At 63.6% G+C, this 9110-nt stretch overlaps 1 protein-coding gene across 1 annotated transcript in view; it reads left to right on the top strand.

Moving 5' to 3' along the window:
* The first annotated feature begins 2677 nt into the window (after positions 1–2677).
* The window catches only part of NCOR2 (nuclear receptor corepressor 2), a 137232-nt gene continuing 130799 nt past the window's right edge, over positions 2678–9110 (top strand). Inside the window, exon 1 of the mRNA XM_040987132.1 lies at positions 2678–2806. The gene's annotated coding sequence lies outside the window, so the exon portion shown is untranslated. The remainder of the gene's footprint in view (positions 2807–9110) is intronic.

The following is a 9110-nucleotide window of genomic DNA, read 5'->3' as shown; positions in this document are numbered from 1 at the left end:
TGGTGATACAGCAGGCTAATTCTTTGCCTGCAGTGCCAGTACCCCAAAATGGGCACTGGTTTGTGTCCTGGCTGCTCCACTCTGATCCAGCTCTCTCTGTCTGGGAAAGCAATGGAGGATGGCCTTAGATGAAGTTCCTGGTTCCTGGCTTTGGATGAGCTCAGCTCTAGCTGTTGCGGCCCTTTGGGGAGTGAGCCAGAAAGATCTTTCTCTCTCCTTCTCTTTGTAAATCTGACATTCAAATAATAATAATAATAATAAAACCCTTTAAAAATATAGCACATATCCAAATGTGAGGCACACCTCCAGTGGTTCCGGTATAAACTTGTAGGAGGTGTAAGTTAGTTCACTTGCGAGTTACATTAGCAGGGAAGTTGCATGTATTTAAAGTTACACATCAGGTATGCATCGCCTACTTAGATATTTCTTGGGGAACAGGCAGATAAGCCACTGCCCACTGTGCTGGTACTCTGTAAGTTGCAGCTACTCCCCTTCCGGTCCAGCTCCCTGTTAAGCAGCCTAGGAAAGCAGCAGAGGATGGCCCAAGAGGCTGCAGCCAGAGCCAGTTCAGATTGCAAACAGCTGCTAGAGAACCAGGGTAGGAGGGAGGTCAGACACAAGGCAGATACCGATAGGTGCAGAGCAACACCACACAGAACCGCAGGACAGGGCATGGATTCCAAAGGAAAAGTCTGGGGCTCTGCCTCCAGCCCCACGGAAGCCATGATGGCCACCCAGGAGCCCTGTCGGCACCCCCAGAGCTGCTAGCCTGGGAGTCAGCAGGCTGTGGATCTGCCAGCGTCATCTGCCTGAAGACAGGAGCCTGACCTGCCTCATCATAAATAAAGCTGCAGATTGGAGCAGCATCAGGCTGCAGCTGACACTGCACTTCCCTGCAGCACAGCGCCGGGGAGGAGGCTCCAGGTGACACTCCTGGGGATGCCAGCACCCTGGGGAAACCCTGTGCCCAATGAACTGTGCCACTGGCTCCTTCCGGGCTGCTCTTCCAGGTGCAGGAGCAGGGAGCTGGACTGAGAGCAGGGCAGCTCACCGCAAGGGCCCTGGGTCTTGTATTTCGAGGGAGGGAACCGAAGGCCTTGGACGAGACAGGCCAGAGTATGCTGGAGGCCCCACAGGTCTCTCCCGCCCTTGGCTGACTCTCCCCCCATTTCCAGCCTGTTTCCGACAAGCACATCTAAAGCGAGAAAAATCGAAGTGGTATTGCCCTGAGCCAACATGGCTCTGGCTGTGCAAGTGAGACCCGGCCCTGCTCACGTGGGCACCTGTGGTACTGTCACTGTGTGACAGGGACTGTTGTGTGTGTTGAGCCGATCCAGGGTTCAAGGCCGCTGGGGGCAAGCGCTCCTCAGCGTGTTCGGACCCTCCCAACAAGCACCCACGGGCAGCTTCTGGGTAGGCCCTGCTCAGAGGGCTGGGAGCTCACTCTGACGGCATGAGTGCCCCACCGAGCTGGGTGGGTATCTGTGGGGTGTCTGGCTGGTGCGGGAGGATTCCAAGGGCCTGGTGGTCTGGTGTGGCCAGCGCAGGAAGGCGCGACCGCTGACCTCTGACCCCTTTGGTTGCCAACTGCAACACATCCTTCCCCATGTGCAGATCTGTCAGCCTCACGTGTCAGCGGCTGAGAGGGCAGACAGGGACGCAACTCCGTCCTGGAGGGAGGTGCCCTGGGCTGCCTACCCACTGTGGCCACCCCGCAAGCTCTCTGGGGGCTCTCAGATGTTGGCAGATGGCAGAAGTGAATCTGCTGAGAAGTCACTCCAAAAAAGGAAAGTTGAACTGAAAAAAAAAAAAAAAACATTCAAACTCTTCAACATGTCAGGGAAAAGCAGAAGAGGAAAGAAAGGCCGCTGTGATCTGGAGCCCTCTGCGGGGTACAGACGTTGGGAACCGTCTGCGGCGTCTGCGGCCGGGCAAGTGTGCAGTGCCCCACCGGCAGGCCCGCGCTTCCAGGCTGGGATGCGGCAGTCCTGCCCCAGGAACAGGTATGGGGGCGAGCTCTGGGCGCCCCTGAGCGTACCCTCCCAAGTGGAGCTGGGCAGGACTGCGGTGCGCCACGCTCACCTGCGTTGCACCTCCCGCGATCCCGTGGTAAGGGGGGGGGTGCTGAGAGCGCCGCGGGGAGCTCTGGCCCTCCGGGATCGCCCCCTCCCCACCAGGGGCCACTCCGGAGTTACAAGTTAGCGGCTCGAAGCACCTTCTGGTGAGCGCGGCGGGGGAGGAGGAGGAGGAGGGCGGCGGGATGGGAGGCACTCTCCCCTCCCCCGTCCTCTCCCGAGCTGCCAAAAGGAAACTCGGCGTCGCCCCCGAGTGAGTGTGCGGCGGCGCGGACGCGCGCGGCTCGGGGCGCGCAGGGCCCGGGCAGGCGACGCGGGCTCTTTAAGGAGCCCGAGGGGGCCGGGCCGGGGCGCGTCGGTGCGGGCGGGGAGCGGGGAGCGGCGAGGCCGAGCCACCGCCTCCCGGGCTCCCGCCCCGCCTCCTCCTCCCCCGCCCGCCGCCGCCGCCGCCGCCGGGGAGCGCGGAGCCGCGGGCAGGCCGGGCCGCACCGGAGCCCCGCGTCCCCCCGGAGCCGTGCGCCCGCGCCCTGCGCCCCGCCATGCGCGCCACGTTGCGGGCCGGGCACCCGGGGCCGGCGCCCTAGGAGGCGGCGGCGGGAGGATTGCGCCCGAGCCACAGGCCGGGCCTGCTGCGCGCCCCCAGCCCGGTCGGCACCGCCACTTGCCTGAGCGCCCGGGCGGCCCGAGCGTGCCCCGAGCCCGGGCGCCGCCGCCGCCGCCACCTCCGAGAGGTGAGTAGCGGCCGAGGGTCCCCACGGAGGGCCGGGGGCGCGCTTCCGGGGGCTGGGGGACGGCCGGGCGGCGCACGCGGCGGAGTTGGCTGGGCCCCTGCACTCGGAGTTGGCGCTCTCGGGGTGGCCTGCCGGGGAGCGCGGCGCACGGTCGCCACCGCGGCCCGCGTGCTTGGGGGCGCCGGGGAACTTAGGGGAACTCCAGCGCCCGGGCGAGGGGCGGGAAGGAGGGAAGTGGCGTGGCAGGGGGAGCGCCTGGAGAGGCGCAGCCGGAGCCCCCTCCTCTCCCAGGCAGCCCCGCACTTGCTGGCGAGGCGACGCTGCGCTTTATTTTCCAGCGTGTTTGGGGAGCCGTTGGCGGTGGCACTCCCAGCCCCCCCACCCCTCCCTCCCGCCCCAGTCTGGCGGCTGTGGAGGGGGTCGTGGGGGGCTGTGGAGGGGGTCGTTGGGGGGGGTGCCCGCGGCCGAGGTGGGGGCCCGAGAGCGCTGGGCGGGGTCCCGGCAGGGGCGCCCCGTGTCCCAAGCCCCCCACCGCCCGCCCCGGGGCCAGGGTTCCCGGCGCCTGGGCCTGCCTCCCGCGCCCGGTGCCTGCCCTGGGCGGTGTGGAGACTCGGAGGCCACGAGGAGTTTGGGAAGTTGCAATTCAGAGCTGAGCTGGCTGGGCTGGGCTGGCCAGGGGGTGGGTGGGAGGGGGAGGCCGGGCCCTCGTAGGGGGCGCGGACGCGGGGGGCACGCGCGGTGTGCTTCCTTCCTGTCCTGGGTGCTCGCTGGAGGGGGAGGGCGCGGCAGCGGGCTGGCTGCTGGCGAGGGGCGACAGGCGCTACATTTTTGCGTGGTGGGTTTGTTTTTCTGGGAGCGAGCGTCTCCCCGCCGCGCGCCCAGCCCTCGGAGACTGGTGCAGGCCGCGGGGGCGGATCTGTTCCGTGGGCTCAGCCTCCTCCCCCTCCCCCCTGTCGGTGAGAACTGGTTTTATGATGATTCTTATTTTTTTCCTCTTTGCAGATTTGCAGGAAGGATGTGTGAGGGAGGGAGGGAGGGGGCGGTCTGGGCACGCTGGGATGCCTTATCAGAGGCTGTGACTTGGCCGGTTTGAAACCAGGTCTGGGTCCCTGGGGCTGCAGGAGCAGACGGGGGGGGGGGCACCTCTGTGCACGTGCTCCCCCCCCCCTTTTTTTTAAATTTTGAGGAGGGTTGTAGCCCTGCAGGCCCTGGGCAAGCTACCTAATGTCTGTGGGCCTGGGGCTTGTGTTGCCTGCAGAGAGGCATCCTCAGCCTTGACCCTTTCCAGCCTGGGCGTGGGGTGGGGTTCCCTTGAAGAGATGACCTGCCTCACTCCTGTGAGGGGGAGCGCTTCGGAAGGGGTGCCTGGTGCTCCGTGCGGCTCCAGGGCACCCCAGGGGTTCTCATCCCTGCTCTGTGCCTGGTGCCGGTGCCAGGGATGCCTGAGGGGCCTGAGCCCAGGTGTGGGGTGGGAGCTGGGACCGGCCCTGGCCTCTCCTCACCAGGCTACTTAGGCCGGCTCTGGGATCAATACTATTGATAAGTCCATGGCTGTGGTCATGTGGCTGTCAGGCCCCTGTGAGGGTTGGAGACTCCTCCCTGGCTGGGTCCACAGCACTGCAGCCCCTTCCCAGAGCTCTGGCAGTGTGGATTCTGCTGGGGCCAGGGCCGTGTGTTGGGGGGCAGCCGTGTGTTGGGGGGCAGCCGTGTGTTGGGGAGGGCCAGGGCTGTGTGTTGGGGGGCAGGACCGTGTGTTGGGGGGGCTGGGCCGTGTGTTGGGGGCGTCCAGGGCCGTGTGCTGGAGTCCTGGCCTGACCTCTTGTGTTAAGCTGCAGAGGGAGGCTGCTTTGCCCTGGGAGGGGCGTCCCTGTTCTGGGTCCCTTTCCAGGTCGGTAAGGGCCGGGTGTGAAGGCCAGCTGCCCAGCTCTAGGGGCTCCTCGAAACCTATCTGGGAGAAGAGAGATCTTCAGTTTTCAAAGCGGAACCCCTCCCCCACCCCCTACTCTAACCCACCCTGTGGCTGGGGCTGGGCTGGCATCCTGTGCTCTGTCCCCTCCTGGGGACACCTGCCAGACTCAGCTCCCTGCCAGGGGACAAGCTTGCAGGGGCTGGTAATTCCTGCCTGAGGTGCCCCGGGGGACCAGGCAGGGAGGGGCTGAGCCTGGGCTGCTGTCTGGGGACTGCGAGCCTCTGTCTCCTCCCCTCCCTGGGGTGCGTCTGCAGGGTCCCCCAGGAGGTGAGCAACGGGAGAAGCTGGGAGGCAGGGAGTGTCGCGGGAGCCTGCAGACTGCCAGTGATGGTGCCAGCCCCCGCTGTGCGCACCCTGTGCCCCGTGGACTCTGGGTGACCTCTGGGGGTGGGGGGGGCGCTGCTCCTGTCCCTCACTGCTGATGCCGCAGAGAAGGTTCAGAGAGGTTCAGGGACTCCCCCAAGGCCATGCAGCCTGGACTCGGGTCTGACTGCATGCGGGACTCAGGAGAGGAGTGGCACCTGCCGGTCCCAGCCGCGGTCGGGGGTGGGGAGGAGGAGTGTCCCCCCCCCCCCGGCCCTGGGGGGAGGGGCTCGTGCCAGTGGCAGGCCTGGCATTTCTTTGAAGTCTCTTCTTATCTCCAGTGCTCATGCAAATCTGGCATTCGCCCTGGCGACGTGGCTGTGTTTGTTTTGAAATGAAAACATGGCTTTGAATTATTTAACGTGCTGTGTGGAACGGGCTCCTCCGGAAAGCTACATCAGGGCCAGGGTGGCGGCCTCCGGGGTGCCCGGGGCTGCGGCTGTGTGGCTCTGGCTGCTTCACGGTCCATGTGTATCTGAGGGCACAGGTCAGAGAGAGGCTGGCCTGAGGTGGCACAGCAGCGGGGGAAGGGCTTCTGTTGTTGGGCGAAGCTTGGGTCCGGAGTCTCGGTGCTTCCCACAGCCCTGCCTGGGTGTGCCCCAGGGGCCTTGAGCATGACAAAGAATCACCGGAGCAAGCGCCCACGACGCTCGGGCAGGGTTTTATCCACTACTCCTGGGACAGCGGCCGATGGGCGCTGGGCGTTCAGGCCACGGCTCAGCTGATGCCTGTGTTTGGCAGAGGGTGGGTGCCTTGGCGGAGCGCGGGCGTGTGGCCACCCTGCCGGGGGGCAGGGCCATATGTGCATGCTTGGTTCTGCGGCTGCAGACTGCTGTTTCATGCTGGGCAGATCCAGCCTCAGTTTGCTCATCTCTGAGATGGGGTGCTGCTGCCAGCTCTCTCATGTCTCATGTGACCCCACTGTCTGGCCAGCGGGCTTGAGTGGAGAGCGGAGATGTCCCTTCAGGGTTTGTGGCAGGAAGCCAGGGGAGCAGGTGTGGGCTGGCTGGGTGCTGCCCGGTCCTCCCTCCTCAAGGCCGTGTCGGGCCCTTTGCTGTATCCCAGGCGTTTGCTCGTTGCCCTGTGGACCCGGTGGCTACTGCCGGGCCTGCTGGAGCCTCACACACATACTGCTTCCGTCTGGGGCCTGCCCTGCCTTCAGCTACCCAGTGCTGGAGCTCGTGGCGGGGGTTGGGGTGGTCGCAGTGGGTTCCTCGCCAGTAGAGAGAAAGAACCTCAGTGGTTTTAGCAAAGGAGCTCCCGGAGGTCAGACCTGGGGTCACATTGTGCCTGGCCAGTTAGTGATGTAGTCCCCTGCCTCAGTTTCCCCACCGCAGGGAGGTGTCAGCCTGGGACACGCCCTGTGAGTGGTGTGTGGGGCCTTGGGGTGGGAGCAGCTGAGCTGCCACTTAAATTTCACTGATATCTCAGTGGCCACCCGAGGCTGGGGTCAAGCCTGGGCGCTGGCCCTGGCTGACCTGCCTGTGTCATCCCAGAGGGGCCGGACCCTGGGGTGGCCTTCTCATCCCAGACCTCTCCCAGGGCTGTGTCCTGCGTCCCCTGTCCGCCTCCGCTGCCCCCAGCCGCTGGGATGATGCATTTGGTAGAACTTTCCACAGTGTGGGGTCTGTGCTAGATCCACTAGCCACAGGAGGTCTGGAACCCGTGAAGTGGGGCTTTTATCGACTCAGTTTCCACGAATGGCAAGAGGCTTGCCTGGCTGGTGGCTGAACCTTCTGTCTGTAATAGGCCCTGTGCCCGTGATGGGCGGTCTCCTTGGCCAGATTGCCACCACTTTCCCAGACTGACATGTCCAGGTCCGTGCATGGCATGGGCAGCTGTGCCCAGCAGTAGGCCTTGGTGCCCACGCTGCTGACCCAGCAGCTCCAGGAAGCTAGACCCAAGCCAGCCCCTTCTGCTGCTGCAGATGGCTGGGTAGAGCCTGCTGGCCGTGAGGAGTGGCTGTTCTGTGAGCGCTGACCCCTGGAGGTGCCGCCCAGTGAGCACTTCAATGGGAGGGAACTTCTGGCAGTGCTTGGAGAACCAAGTCCCATGCAGGAGCCTTCCGCTAGTGTGTGTCATGGCCATGCTGTGGGTGGATTCAGCCCTTGTTGCAGTTTATCTTTTAATTCCTTCCTAAAAGGAAGTTTTGTGTTTCATTTGGAAAATGAATGGAGTTACGGCATAGTGGGCTGGGTGGCCGCCTGTGACGCCAGCCCCCCGTCTGCTCCACTTCCCAGGCTGCTCCCTGCTGCCATGCAGCAGCTGCCGGTCTAGGACGTGGGAGATCCGGAAGGAGCCCCCGGCCCGGCTCTGGGAGGTGCGGGAGGGATGGGAAGTCTCTCTTTTTATGCTTTTCAAATAATCAAGCTTCTAAAAAAATACAAAAAGAGACCGATGCGTCCAGGATGCTGCTGCTTCTCTGGCTTTACAGAAGTCACTCTTGGGTCCCTGGCCTCGTGGTGCTGGTCCGTGCCGGCGTCACAGCTCTGCGGCGGCTCCCTTGGAGACGCGAGGCGTATCTCTGTCTCAGACGGAGGTGTGTGAGACGTGGCACCGAGCTCGCTGCACCCTCGGCTGGGGCTGGCCCACCTCCTGCTTTTGTACAAGCCTAAGTTAAAGCTGTCTTATTTTTTTTAATGGTTGAAAAAAAAGCAATAATAATAATAATATATATTTTTAAAGATTAAAGATTTCCCTGGAAGGCAGAGAGAAAGAGAGGAGAGAGAGATCTTCCTTCTGTTGGCTCACTCCAGATGACTACAGTAGGCAAGGCAGGGTCAGGCTGAACCTGCAGCCAGGAGCTTCCCCTGGGTCTCCCAGAGGGTGCTAGGGCCCAAGGACTTAGCTCATCCTTTGCTGCTTTGTGCAGGCGCCTTAGCAGGGAGCTGGATTGGAAGCGGACTGGCTCTGCAGGTGGCGGCTTGCCCTGCTGTGGGCAGGGCTGAGTGTGGGCCCTCCTGTGCCGTGGGGTGGGGAGCGCTGGGAGGTGCTGTCCTTGATGTCTGAGTGACTTGTGCTCTGTGGCTGCTGCCTGGGCTGTGCTGGCCGAGTGGGGTGGTGACGGTGGTCCCGCGGCCTGGTGCTGGGGGCTGAGTCACGGTCACCTGCTGTCATTCACTGCCCCCAGCCCTGCTTCTGTCTGGGTTTGGTGTTGGAGCTCAGAGCAGGGTGTTCTGCAGGATGAGCCGTCTGCTCCTTGCTGAAAGCTGTGGTTCCTGTAAGCTGCTGTGGGGTGCAGCAGTTGAAAGGCAGTGGGTGAGGCAGGCGGCAGGTAGGCTGACTCTGGCCCCCTTTTTCCATCTTAAATGATGCCTGAAGCTACCGTGCTGTCTCGAGAACTCTGCGTGGTGGCCACAGCATCTGCTCTGTGGTGCTGTGTGGTTTTCATCATGTCATTTACGACTCTGCTTTTTTTCACCTTGGCTGCCAGGGAGCTCGGAGCCAGATTGGCAGCATGCCATCTGCAGTGACCGAGTCTGCTCCGTCCTCGGGCTGACAGGGCTGTCCTTGTTTCTCCCCCTGGCCTGGCTTGTTGACCCGTCAGATCAATGCCCAGCGCCTTCTCAGCCCTGGAGGGGTAGAGTGGAGCCCGGTAGCAGACACTGGGCAGGCTGCCCGAGTCCTTGTGGGGTCCTGCAGTGGCAGGGAGAGTGGCTAGTAGCTGGTCCTAGTGGTCTGGGGACTGAGACTGTGGCGCTAGGGCCCTGCGGAGGTGTCTGGCCCCACTGCCGCTGTTCCTGCCAGCCTCGGGGTACACTCAGCAATTGGGGCTGGGAAAGGCAACGGGAGAGGGGAGCTGTGCCGTGACTGGGCGTGAGGTCAGGAAGCTGGACTGTGAATGAGTGCCTGTGGGTCCGTGTGTCCCAGGCAGGCCCCGAGTCCCGGGTAGGGCTCCAAGGGTCCGAGCGGCAGGACCAGTGGTCTGCAGGAAGTCCCTTGGTTGGCCCAGCAGGGAGGTGGGAGGTGAGT

Source organism: Ochotona curzoniae, unplaced genomic scaffold (genome assembly GCF_017591425.1).
Source record: "Ochotona curzoniae isolate NIBS_2020 unplaced genomic scaffold, NIBS_Ocur_1.0 contig_46, whole genome shotgun sequence".
NCBI classification, from domain to species: domain Eukaryota; kingdom Metazoa; phylum Chordata; class Mammalia; order Lagomorpha; family Ochotonidae; genus Ochotona; species Ochotona curzoniae.
This window is presented reverse-complemented; position numbering and strand designations above follow the sequence as displayed.